This window comes from Pimephales promelas, chromosome 4 (genome assembly GCF_988280905.1).
Source record: "Pimephales promelas chromosome 4, fPimPro1.hap1.1, whole genome shotgun sequence".
NCBI lineage: Eukaryota > Metazoa > Chordata > Actinopteri > Cypriniformes > Leuciscidae > Pimephales > Pimephales promelas.
In genome coordinates this window covers 2,506,166-2,519,259 of record NC_142772.1, presented here as the reverse complement: position 1 = coordinate 2,519,259, position 13,094 = coordinate 2,506,166, and the positions used below count along the sequence as shown (strand labels likewise).

General features: G+C 35.2%; 1 protein-coding gene across 2 annotated transcripts in view; it reads left to right on the top strand.

The window, feature by feature from the left end:
• Positions 1–12,535: 12,535 nt before the first annotated feature.
• rgs3a (regulator of G protein signaling 3a) overlaps positions 12,536–13,094 on the top strand; it is a 125,249-nt gene continuing 124,690 nt past the window's right edge. The window contains exon 1 of one of the 2 annotated variants that reach the window (XM_089129806.1): positions 12,536–12,681. The gene's annotated coding sequence lies outside the window, so the exon portion shown is untranslated. The remainder of the gene's footprint in view (positions 12,682–13,094) is intronic. The other variant, XM_089129805.1, reaches the window with a different exon arrangement.

Sequence of the window (13,094 nt, the reverse complement as noted above, 5' to 3'; positions counted from 1 at the left end):
GAGGATTGAATGACGGAGTGTGTGTGTGTAATCAGGATTAAAGTCTCTCTCTCTTCTACTGTAATTCAGGTCAGTGGCAGGTCAGTATACCAGCACAAACACATCAATCTGCTGAAAACAACACACAAAATATGCACTGAAGATGGTTGAGCATGATAAATGTAATTAAGCACAGTAAACACAAATGACAGGCAAGCTTACATTTAAAATAGTTTTGTAACAAATAAAATATATGGTCTGTTACAAGTCTGTTCTCATAAGATGCAAAAGGGATATTGTAAATGCAAAATAAACATGCAAAATATGTTAACAGTGAAATCATCATCTACTACTACATACGTCCTGGAAAATGAGCATGTTTTGGTGGATAGCCTCCAGATCCCTTTTCTCTTTCATCCTATCGGTGGACAGAGATTTGACCATATGTCCAAATCATACGCTTGCTTCATTAAAACAGCTTAAGCCTTAACTGTACTTAAAAGAAATGAGGGGAAGTCTTTCAATGTGGATAATCGCACATGTTCAGTATGGGTTGCCATCCGTCATTGATAATGTACATTATTGTACCTAAGTTGAAAGTATGAATCCTTTATTGATTTTTCCTTGTCCTATTTTTATTGGTCTTTATAAACGCCGAGTAAACTTGCTCGTAATTTACCCCGGGTCAACAGTTTTTATGCGTTTTGACTGTTCATTTAAAGGAGTAGTTCACTTTTGAAAAAACTTTTGCTGATAATTTACTCACCCCCGTGTCATCCAAGATGTCCATGTCTTTCTTTCTTCAGTCGAAAAGAAATTAAGGTTTTTGATGAAAACATTCCAGGATTTTTCTCCATATAATGGACTTCAATGGGAACCAAACGGTTCAAGGTCCAAAAGAAACTTTAAGTACAAACTGCAAACTTGTTCAAAGTGCTTTAAACGATCCCAGACGATGAATAAGGGTCTTATCAAGCGAAACGATCGCTCGTTTTATAAATAAATAACAAAGTTTAAGTTTTATAAGCTCAAACGCTTGCCTTGCTCTGTTCTGTACCGCACTCCTGTTCGAACTCGTTCATCAAAATGAACGAATCTTTTTCCGAGTCATTTGGTTCATTCGGCGAAAGAAACGAACAAAATGATTCGGAAAAAGATTAGTTCATTTTGTTGAACGAGTTCGAACAGGAGAGTCACGAACGTGCACAGAGCTTGTCTACAAACCACGCTTTGTCACGAAAAATCACGCGATAAAACAAACCGGAAATGACGCGAAACAGCACGCGCCCCAATACCCAGCGAAGAAGACGAAGAAAACTAGTGCTGCAAACTGTTTGCGGGATGATTTGCTCTGAGAAAAAATGCCAAAAAATTAAAAATAAGATTTACCCGGTGACCTCAACCCATGCCTTGCTCTGATTGGCTGTAGCTCATGACATCACTGAGGTTGAGTCGTGCGACAGCTCTAGATATCTAGCATGCTAGATGTGTTTCTGGGTGTCTTTTAGCGTCCTTGATGCGTTGTTGGCTCTTTCATACTAACAGATTGGCGAACATTCATCGCCCGCTAATCCCCCGCGGTTTGCACGCGATAACACCCTGACCTGTCGGCGAGCTCAACGATTTGCAAATCGGGCTTAAAGAGCCCCTATCATAGCATTTGAAATGTTCCTATTTTTGTTTTAGGAGTTCCCAAAAACAGTTTAACATGCATGCAAGGATAAAAAACACTTTATTTGTCTTATAATATGCATTTATTTTTAACTGATTTGCTCACCGACTCCCAAATGATTCGTACAACGACTCATTTTTCCAAACCACTCCTTTGCGTGACGCTAATCGGCGGTGATTGGTCTGACGACAGACCCAGTCAGTTATTGTTTGTTAGCATAACGCATAAACATATTAATAAAGCACTGCAGTACTACAAGACGATCTATTCTTTATGACAACTCCAATAACAGCGACAAACATTTCACATATTTAAAAAAAATATTGACATTGGAGACCTAGAAGCTGCGCTGAGCGCAACTTACACACACACACACACACGCATACACATACTTATCGCGCCTTCCCTCCTCGCGCCCGACGCTGCAAAACCGTTCAAAACTCATAAAAGCAACAATTATTTATAATACTTACAGGTTGTGATTCGAAGGAGGAAGCTGATCCATATACACTGGGTAAGTAAGTTACTGAGCCCTCCTTCAGGAACAACCGCTTGCGAATCCACATTTGAATTCATTTATGTTTTTGAACGATTAATTAAAATGATGAGAACACAATCGGGCTATACTGTTGTGGTATCGTTGCAAATATGAACTCTAACCACCGATTCTTCACATGCTCGTCCCTGGTAAATGAAAACAAAGTGGCTGAACTATCTTTGCATTGTTGAACACAGCGTCTTCTCGACATGATGCTATGATGAAGTGTTTGAATGTGTAGACTTCAAGTTTACACTTCCAGTATGCATCTACGTCACTACGAACCAGCTAATGACTCGTTTCAAAAACAATTCATTTCATAGACTCAGAGTCGACTCTCACTTTTGAAAGACAATAACTTTATATACGGTGCACTTTCAGATATAAATCTTTGCAGGATGTTTTCATTCCCTTAGAGCTATAGTCCACACCATATGAACAGTCATTTTCAAAAATCCATGATAGGGGCTCTTTAAAATCATGTAGTGTGAACTAGGCTTTACACAACAACGGCCTGAAAACGGCAGGTTCAAAACGAAACAGGTTTCAATGTGCAAGGTTGTGAAAATTTGAAAATCATCATTATAAACCTTGAGTTCAGAGGTGACCCACTTTATCCTCAGATGCAGTGACAGTAAATGTGGCGCTCGCTGTGATGAAATGGCGAGTCGTGGTTTGAGGCTCCAAGGGGTTTCGTGTTGCGAGAACTCCAGCAATTTCTCCTTGATACACACCTGTGATCTCTATCTCAGCCACGACTTGATTGATCATTAATGAGAGGCCATTATGGGATTATTGCAAGATGACTGTTAATAAGTCATCATGTGAAGTCACCATGAGGTTAAATGCTGGGGAATATTGAATGACTGCAAATATTTTTAGCTATACAGCAGAAATTTGATTGATTTAATTTCATGGACCAATGCATTAATGAATAAAAATAGTTCTCAAGAACATTGACTTTAAGCTTTTAAATTTCGGCTCTCCCTGCAATGTCATGTTATTAATTTAGTTTTTCCAGTTCATTATCTCTGGTTCATAAATTTCATCTTAGAGATTAAATCAAAAGCTGGAAATCTTGCACCATCTACTGCAGCCTTTCATGTCGATTAAATGATTAAAATACCTAATCAATCATTTTAGCCCTTAACTCATATTTGATCGCAAAAATGAAATTTATCATGCCTTAAAATGGCTTGAGTGTAACTCGACACCTTTGCCTCGTTTAGTATACGCGGTTCTATGAATATGCAAATGAGCCCCGCCCCCCTCACTCACTCATCTCAGAGATCCACTGGTTGACGATCACACGTTGATCTGATTGGTTGGTTTGTGACGTCAGTGATTTCAAAGCGTGTTTTTGAGACTGTCTTTGGTTCACTGCAGTTTTAAGGAGAAAATACTCAGCAATGCTGTTGACTTATGAATTTACACATGGTTTGTCTTAAAGCATTTTAAAAACACCACATAGACATTATAAACAACATTAAAAGCTTGATTTTCACTTCAGGGGGACTTTACGTTCGATGCCCAATCTGGGATTTTGGAGAAATCCTGCACTGTTTTTCACAGCTGAGCTTATTATCTTCAGATATATTATCATAGGTCATTTGTAAAGTCTCTTTGTAAAGTCTGTTAAAAAATTGAGGAGCCCAACTAAGGTGCCCACAGTTATTTGGGAAGCAATTAAGAACCTTAAAATCAAATCAATCATTAATGCTGGTATCAGTTAGAGTTCACAGGCTTCAAAGGACCTTCTCATCAATAATGTAATATTGATTTACTGTGCCTGTTAAACATGACAGAGATGCATCAGACTGAAGCTCTGCTGAAATTATCCCACACAATACGTTAGGGCACTACAAACTGTTGACTACAAGCCAAAAAGACACCCAAGAATCGAAATGCCGGATGTTAGTTGCATGTAAATTGTACTTAAAGGGTTAGTTCACCCAAAAATGAAAGTGATGTCATTAATGACTCTCCCTCATGTCGGTCCAAGCCCGTCAGACCTCTGTTCATCTTCACAACACAGTTTAAGATATTTTAGATTTAGTCCGAGAGCTTCATTGTAAATGTGTGTACGGTATACTGTCCTTGCCCAGAAAGTTAATAAAGACATCATCAAAGTAGTCCATGTGACATGAGTGGGTTAGTTACAATGTTTTGAAGCATCGAAAATACATTTTAGTCCAAAAATAACAAAAACTATGACTTTATTCAGCACAAGTCCGCAGTGACGAGACTGACGTGTATCTGGTGCACGTCAGCCGCGTCACTGAACGCGGATCCACAACAGAACCGGAAGACAATACAATGCTGATTAAAGTCGTAGTTTTCATTATTTTTGGACCAAAATGTATTTTCGATGCTTCAAAAAAGCATTGTAACTAACCCACTGATGTCACATGGACTACTTTGATGATGTCTTTATTAACTTTCTGGACAAGGACAGTATACCGTACACTCTCAGAAAAAAAGGTACAAAAGCTGTCACTGGGGTTGTACCTTTTCAAAAGGTAAACTTTTGTCCATTTTAGTTGCTAATATATACATTTTATGTGCTAATAAGTACATTTTAGGTGCTAATTTGTACATTTCAGGTGCTAATATTTACATTTTATATGCTAATAAGTACATTTTAGGTGTTAATATGTACATTTAAGGTGCTAATATGTACATTTTAAGTGTTAATATGTACATTTTAAGTGTTAATATGTACATTTTAGGTGCTAAAATGTATATTTAGATACTAATATGTACATTTTAGGTGTTAATAAGGACATTTTAGGTGCTAATATGTACATTTCAGGGTGCTATATGTACCACTAAGGTATCAATATGCAGCCTTTGGGTACAAAAGTGTACCTTTTGAAAAGGTCCAGCCCCAGTGACAGCCTTTGTACCTTTTTTTGAGAGTGTATACACACATTTACAATTGAGGGACAGAAAACTCTCGGACTAAATCTAAAATATCTAAAACTGTGTTCTGAAGATGAACGGAGGTCTCATCCCTGATGGTTTTAATGGTCTTGTTTGCCATGTAAATCCAAAATGGGAAAACCATTATCTCTCCCACAGCCAATGAACAGGAGCCTGACATCATAATGCCTCACAGAGCAGCCACCTCTTCTGAACTGTGTGTGCATCAGATTCCTCTGGTGTGTGTGTGTGTGTGTGTGTGTGTGTGTGTGAGGTTACACAAGAAAACACTGCAGGGTTTTCCCCCTCACCTCCCCAAATGCGGCACATTTATGCGCTCTAATTCCACAGCTGGCACATTTTTGTCTGAATTCTTGCATTTCATGTAATACATATTTATTCAGGAAAATACCATGCAGTTTTTTTGAATGAATAATATTGCATTGCATTACACAATATAATCACACACACACTAAAACATATCCATCCCCTACCAAGTGGAGTAACATTTTTTTAAGGCAAGACGTAACCTTCCTTCTACTGGGTGCACTGATCCATTAACATTCGTGAAGAGGCATATTTGACCCATAATATGGCATGCACTTGGCACTGTGTTAAAGAATACCCAAGTCAAATTTATACAAACCTCACTGCATCTCTGTAATGATCATAAAACCCTGAAATAGCAGAACACAAAGCTGTCTCTGTGCATGGATATCCAATGGTCTATGAATCGCTTATAAGATTTTCCAAGTCAGCGTTGTTGCAGTATTGTTCCAGTTTGGTACTGAATTTAAGGAGGTGAAATTAATCCACAGGATTAACAGAAAGGAAAATATTAAGACAATTCAGATTTTAATTTATTCAAACCACAATGCATGATGGGAGCCATGAATGAGTTTTGATTAGTGGCACCCAGAATGCACTGCAACATGCTTTATTATTGTCACCATTGTTGAGATTCACAGGCTGATTATTGATGTCAGTGTGTCTAAATAAAATACAATTTCAAAGTCTTCTGATCGGAGCAACTTTTAAGAAACATTTTGGATTATATTGAAAACTTTCACAGTCTGCTGTAATTGAACAAGGTAGACGTAACTATCTAAAAGAGATTTGGGATTCAGATCAAATTATGATTATGTCAAAACATAACCAACGCCATCTGATCAACTTTTCTCTTTGTTCATCTGGCAGTTATATATCAGATACAACAGCCAAACAAAACCTAATGTTAACAGTTTAAGAGTCAAGAGCCCAACTAAAGCAAACACTAATCACCATAATGGTATCTTAAAGAATTAGATTTTCTACTTCAGTGATTTTGCTTGTTAAAATCAGGTGTCTTCAATAATGGTCAATCATCACTCAATGAATCACTTAACCCTCTGGGGTTGTTCGGCCCAAATGGACCCGAAGAATTTAAATAATTTTTTTTAAATCACAGCTTCCCCGGAATGGTCCGAAATTTGGTGACTTTGTTGGTATTTGGTATATGAACACCCCCCAAAAAATTGGGGACAGGATGTGAATAGTCTAAGTGGTTGTAAAAAAAATAGTCACACTTGGGGTGTTCGGGTCCATTGGAAAATGAATGGGAAATTGGCAAAAATGTGAAAATACTGAGTTTTTTTTGTGCGTACAATCTACAAATCAGCCACGATCTTGAAAAAAAGCACACAACAGTGAAGGGGTGAATCTATAAAACATCAAGAGTGCAAAACAGACACATTCAGACACACACACACACACACACACAAACACACTTTTATACACAAACACACCAAAAAATTCAGATTATAAGTGTTTTGCATTTTTAAAATGCTCAGTTTTTCCAACAGATGTCATCCATCTCATTTCAAAAATTGCTTTTATGAGGCCTAGGCTTGACTCTAAAATGAAATACAGCTTTAAAATTAAAAAAAAAAAATATTACATTTTTTTTTTCTATTATGTTCAATGGGGGGAAATTTTGTCATAATTATTGCATTAATACTAATTATCCATTTTTTTTTTATTTTTGAAATTTTCTCAAAACACCAAAAAAGAAAAGAAAACATATTATAAAAAATCATGATTTAAAAAAAAAAAAATGAATCCGGCTTTTTGGGTCCATTTGGACCTGAACACCCCGAGTGTGACTCTGAAACGAACAAGTTAATTTAATTTTTAACTTTAAGTTAATTACAACTAAAATACACTTAGTACAAAATTGTTTGTTTCAAAATAGCACACTTCAAGTTAACTAATCTTTAACACACTTGAATTTACTATACTAAATTAGTATGTTAAATATTCCCCTTTAGAGCCCAGTCATCTTGATCTTTAGAGGCATCAAAAAAGATTTATAAAGATGAATAAACTTCCAGTACTTTTCCATATGGTTTAATGTTATTATTGCAGAACAGATTTGAAATTCATGACTTCATGAAACTGAATAATTCTTGAACTTGCTTGTTTTTGTACTGTTTTTCCATTAAACCAGCATACAATATAAAGTAACTCACATCTGTGGAATGACGCAAGAGACTTTTCTGTTCTTGCCTAAAGCCAGAGTTGAAAGAATATTCGTAATAATGATGGGACGTGATGTTCTGATGGCAATCTCTGTGGATGGACAAATATGTGTCTGGATAACAATGAGAAACTTTAAAAAGCCAGTCTCACAGATAACATAAATATATAGGAGTATAAAAAACACAGATAATCTATACTTGAGTTGAAGTGACTTAAATGTAAAATTAAAACAATATTTGTAATTTAAAAAAAGAACTGAAAAAATTAAGAGAGAGTGGATATTTTGAACGTAGCTGTTGTGCAAACCATATAAAACAGTCTATAGGCTTTGTGACCAAATATTACACTGAAACTAATATCCTGAAACTGAAAATGATGGATGTTTTAAATAACAGCCACATGTACATGACTTTGTGAAATATCTACTAGGAATGTCTGTGAGATCATGTGAGTTGGTGAGTTTGATACAAGCTCTGAACGACTCATTTGAAAGAAAAGATTAGTAAATGATTCAAAGCTTCGTGAAACAGAAGGGTTTAATTATAGCAGGACGACCTCATGGACAACAACCAGTCTGGTTTCTAAAAAGTCGGCCATCTTTTTCCGAGTCAATTCCTTTGTTTTGTTCGTTGAATGAACCAAATGATTCGGAAAAAGATTCGTTCATTTTGATGAACGAGTTCGAACAGGAGAGTCACGAACGTGCGTCACAGAACAGAGCAAGGCGAGCATTTGAGCTTATAAAACTTAAACTTTGTTATTTATTTATTAAATGAGCGATCGTTTCGCTTGATAAGACCCTTATTCATCATCTGGAATCGTTTAAAGCTCTTTGAACAGTTTGTAGTTTGCACTGAAACTGTCTTTTGGACCTTGAACCGTTTGGTTCCCATTGAAGTCCATTATATGGAGAAAATCCTGGAATGTTTTCATCAAAAACCTTAATTTCTTTTCGACTGAAGAAAGAAAGACGTGGACATCTTGGATGACATGGGGGTGAGTAAATTATCAGCAAAAGTTTTTTTTAAAGTGAACTGCTCCTTTAAGAGCGACGATTACTTACTACTACAATAAGTGGTATCGATCACTCGATCAATTTATTTGTCATTTTAAATTAAACGGAGTATAAAAGTTAGCCGATATTTGTTCATTTTTATGTTATCGTTATCGGCCCGATAATAAACTTTGCCTGATGTTTTAAAGCTGATAAATAATGAAAGACACTTAAGATGCGCACTGTTCAACATGATTGATCTTAATTGCTTGAAATATGATTGGTTGGAATCAAAGAAAAATATAGTTTAGTGCAGAGATGCCCAAACTAGGGCCCGCGGGCCAAAGTTGGCCCGTGGTATCCTTTGATTTGGCCCGCCATACTGTCCGGGGAGAGGGGATTTCTTTAAAATGCAAAACTTTACAAATAAAACTGCATTAGTTAATCAGATTGACATTGTTTTATATTTATTTTAAATATTATAAAACAAATAAACCCATAGCAACTTTAATGTAATACCGTTTGATTTATGATGCAAAATTTACTTTTGGCCCACGGCCCACAATCAAGTTTGATTTTTTGGCCCTTCGTAGGAAAAAGTTTGGGCACCCCTGGTTTAGTGCAAAATGTGCTGTCATATCGGCTACGAGAACATTATAATTGTGTGATTGGGAAATGGCTTTTAATTGATAGACTTTTGTTTTTGTAATCAGGCTCTCAAAAATTATATAAAAATTGGATTTAGATTTATCGGCCGATATATCGGTTATCGGCTTTCAAATATAAAGAATTATCGGTTATCGGTATCGGCCAAAATGTTCACATCGGTGCATCTCTAATAAAAGTGGCTTTTCTTGTTGTGTTGCGCCCTCTATAGGCCATGAATGATCAGCAACTTACATACTGTTGCTCTATTGTTGATTTGATCGCTTCTGTTGTAAGTCGCTATACAAAAGCGTCTGCTAAATGATTAAACGTTCTCGTCGTGTTCTGACTTGTATTTTCACAGCATGAATGTAAGATCGTACAGATTTATGAATGCAGGGCTGGTGAGTAATCATAAGTTGAATGAATAACTGGCAGGTCTGTTTTTATATAAATGTTCAGTGTTATATTCTTCTGTGAATGAGTGGGTTGAGTTGAGCGATTATGTTGGAGCTTGCGTCTGGCTGAATGAATATTTAATTGGCTTAATTGACTAATTAGCAGATTATATGAGGGATCACAGAGAGACTCCAACAGTTACCCATTCGACCTCCTGCGTCTTCCTCTCTTCTATTATCTTCTGTTTTCTGTCAGTCCACCCCCCCCCCTCTCTCTCTCGCCCTCTCTCTCCCTCCCCCTCGCCTGCAGATATATCTGTCCGCTCTGTTAAGATGCTTCAGACGATTATTGTCCATGGGATCAAATCAGTTTGGCACAAAACAGTTCTGATCAGGAGGTTTATTGCTGTAGAATATTTTAGAGCTTTAAATGTAGTTGGGGTTAGTGAATAAGAATTAGAAATGTCCAAACAAAAATTTAATTATATATTTTTTTTCCTTCTGTTTATTTGACACAACACGAGTTGTCATTAAATCGTTACACACTGATGATTCATGATTCATTCTTCCTGACCCACTGATGTGCATAAAATGAATCATCTTTCACTCTCATTCTGTGGATGCTTATCAAAAGAGTCACTTACATTTGTTAGCTGTTTGTTATTTGACTTGCAGATGCAGGATAATTAGATTAGATTGAAGCATACATCATGCCTTCGACAACAAAGCAAAACATTAAAAATACTCTCATTATAACGAAGAAAAAAGAAAACTCTCCAACTGTTCTGATAACACCAGGATTATTAACACTATTAAACATGTATGTTCATTGAAATAAAACTGAAATATATGATGAAAAAATATATAAATATAAGTTAAGATGGTAATGGTAATAAATAAAAGCTAAAATAAAAATAAATGAAACCTAAATATTAAAAAAACACTAAATACTAGTAAAATGACACAACTAAAATTTACATGAAAACTGAAAATATAAAATACAATCTAATTCAAAATATTAGTAAAACTATAATTAAACTAAAATAAAAGTAAAATAACATTGGATTGTAAGTATTGCATTACCTTAAGGAAAAAAAATACTCTGTTTTTCTGAATTGACGAGTTAAGAGATATATTTTTCTTGAAAACATTTTTTTCACTCTGTTTTTTCATGAACACTTATCTCGCAATTCTGAGATAATTAACTCGTTAATTCAGAAAAAAAGAGCAAAAAGTTTTTTCCATGAAAAATTTTCTCCTAATTCTGAGATAATTTACTCATTAATTGGGAAAAAAAGAGCAAAAACTTTTTCCATGAAAAATTATCTTGCAATTCTGAGGTAATTAACTCGTTAATTCAGAAAAAAAGAGCAAAAACTTTTTTCCATGAAAAATTATCTCGCAATTCTGAGATAATTAACTCGTTAATTCGGAAAAAAAGAGCAAAAACTTTTTCCATGAAAAATTATCTCGCAATTCTGAGATAATTAACTCGTTAATTCAGAAAAAATAGCAAAAACTTTTTTCCATGAAAAATTGTCTCGCAATTCTGAGATAATTAACTTGTTAATTCAGAAAAAAAGAGCAAAAACTTTTTTCCATGAAAAATTGTCTCGCAATTCTGAGATAATTAACTTGTTAATTCAGAAAAAAAGAGCAAAAACTTTTTTCCATGAAAAATTATCTCGCAATTCTGAGATAATTAACTCGTTAATTCGGAAAAAAAGAGCAAAAACTTTTTCCATGAAAAATTATCTCGCAATTCTGAGATAATTAACTCGTTAATTCAGAAAAAATAGCAAAAACTTTTTTCCATGAAAAATTGTCTCGCAATTCTGAGATAATTAACTCGTTAATTCAGAAAAAAAGAGCAAAAACTTTTTTCCATGAAAAATTGTCTCGCAATTCTGAGATAATTAACTTGTTAATTCAGAAAAAAAGAGCAAAAACTTTTTTCCATGAAAAATTGTCTCGCAATTCTGAGATAATTAACTCGTTAATTCAGAAAAAATAGCAAAAACTTTTTTCCATGAAAAATTGTCTCGCAATTCTGAGATAATTAACTCGTTAATTCAGAAAAAATAGCAAAAACTTTTTTCCATGAAAAATTGTCTCGCAATTCTGAGATAATTAACTCGTTAATTCAGAAAAAATAGCAAAAACTTTTTTCCATGAAAAATTATCTAGCAATTCTGAGATAATTAACTTGTTAATTCAGAAAAAATAGCAAAAACTTTTTTCCATGAAAAATTGTCTCGCAATTCTGAGATAATTAACTCGTTAATTCAGAAAAAATAGCAAAAACTTTTTTCCATGAAAAATTGTCTCGCAATTCTGAGATAATTAACTCGTTAATTCAGAAAAAACAGAGTAGATTTTGTTTCCTCAAGTGAATGCAATATGCTTCCATACATTTAAACTTTCATTAAACCGTGTTAATAAAATCGAGTTGAATCTCCTTTAACTAATAAAAAAGGTGAAATGACAAATTATTTTGACGAGTTAGTGTAAAAATATGAATTTCCATGACTTTGGCCTACCGATCATATAATTATTTGGAGTAAGGACTAGAGAGAGAGAGGAGGATTAACATGTGCCAGAGAAACAAGCATTCAGCCATCTTTAGATTATTGTGTTTGAAACTTCTGTTTTTGCGGTAGCTCTATTGTAGAGTTAACGTAAGTTATCATGTGCATTGTAATGTCTGAATTCATAAACGAGCGGTTCATTCATAAATCTGTAAGATCTTACATTCATGCTGTGGAAATACAAACCGAAAGACAGAGCACAACAAGTGCAGCTCTGAAAAGGGGCGGGACTACATACATGGGGAGAGAGAGAGAGAGCGAGAGAGAGAGAGAAAGAATGGAAGAAGGCAAACATCAAGAATCATACTTGCACACACACACACATGCTGAAGCGTTCGCTTAGAGAAACAGCAGCAACATCATTTCTGCTGAAACTGAGTTTGAGGGAATAACTTCCACACGCTCAACATCTGAACATCAGTGATCAGGTGAGGGATCTGTCCTCGTCTCTCCGATGTGTGTTTCTTTTCCTTAGGAGTCTAGATTAACGAGACATTTATTTTCATGTGATGTTATTGTTCCCTTGGGTGAATTAATTGAAACATTATCTTCGTGGCTGGGTTGTATGCCAGTATGTCAGTGATGGATTAACATTAATGCTTTAATAACCATCTGTCTCGGTTTGTCTCGCTCTGATTTTTCGCTCAAGTTACCTAAGCAATTTTAAATTGTTGATACCCTTCTAAGCAGAAGTGGGCCATGCTACTCTTTAATGCATTTTTTAGTGTGGGTAGATTGCATAATGCTTGCACACAGGGAGTGAATGTGTGGGTCAGGATATTAAACCTGAAGTTGAGAAGCAGCCAACGTTCTTAAGATATCTTATTAAAATGAAATTAAA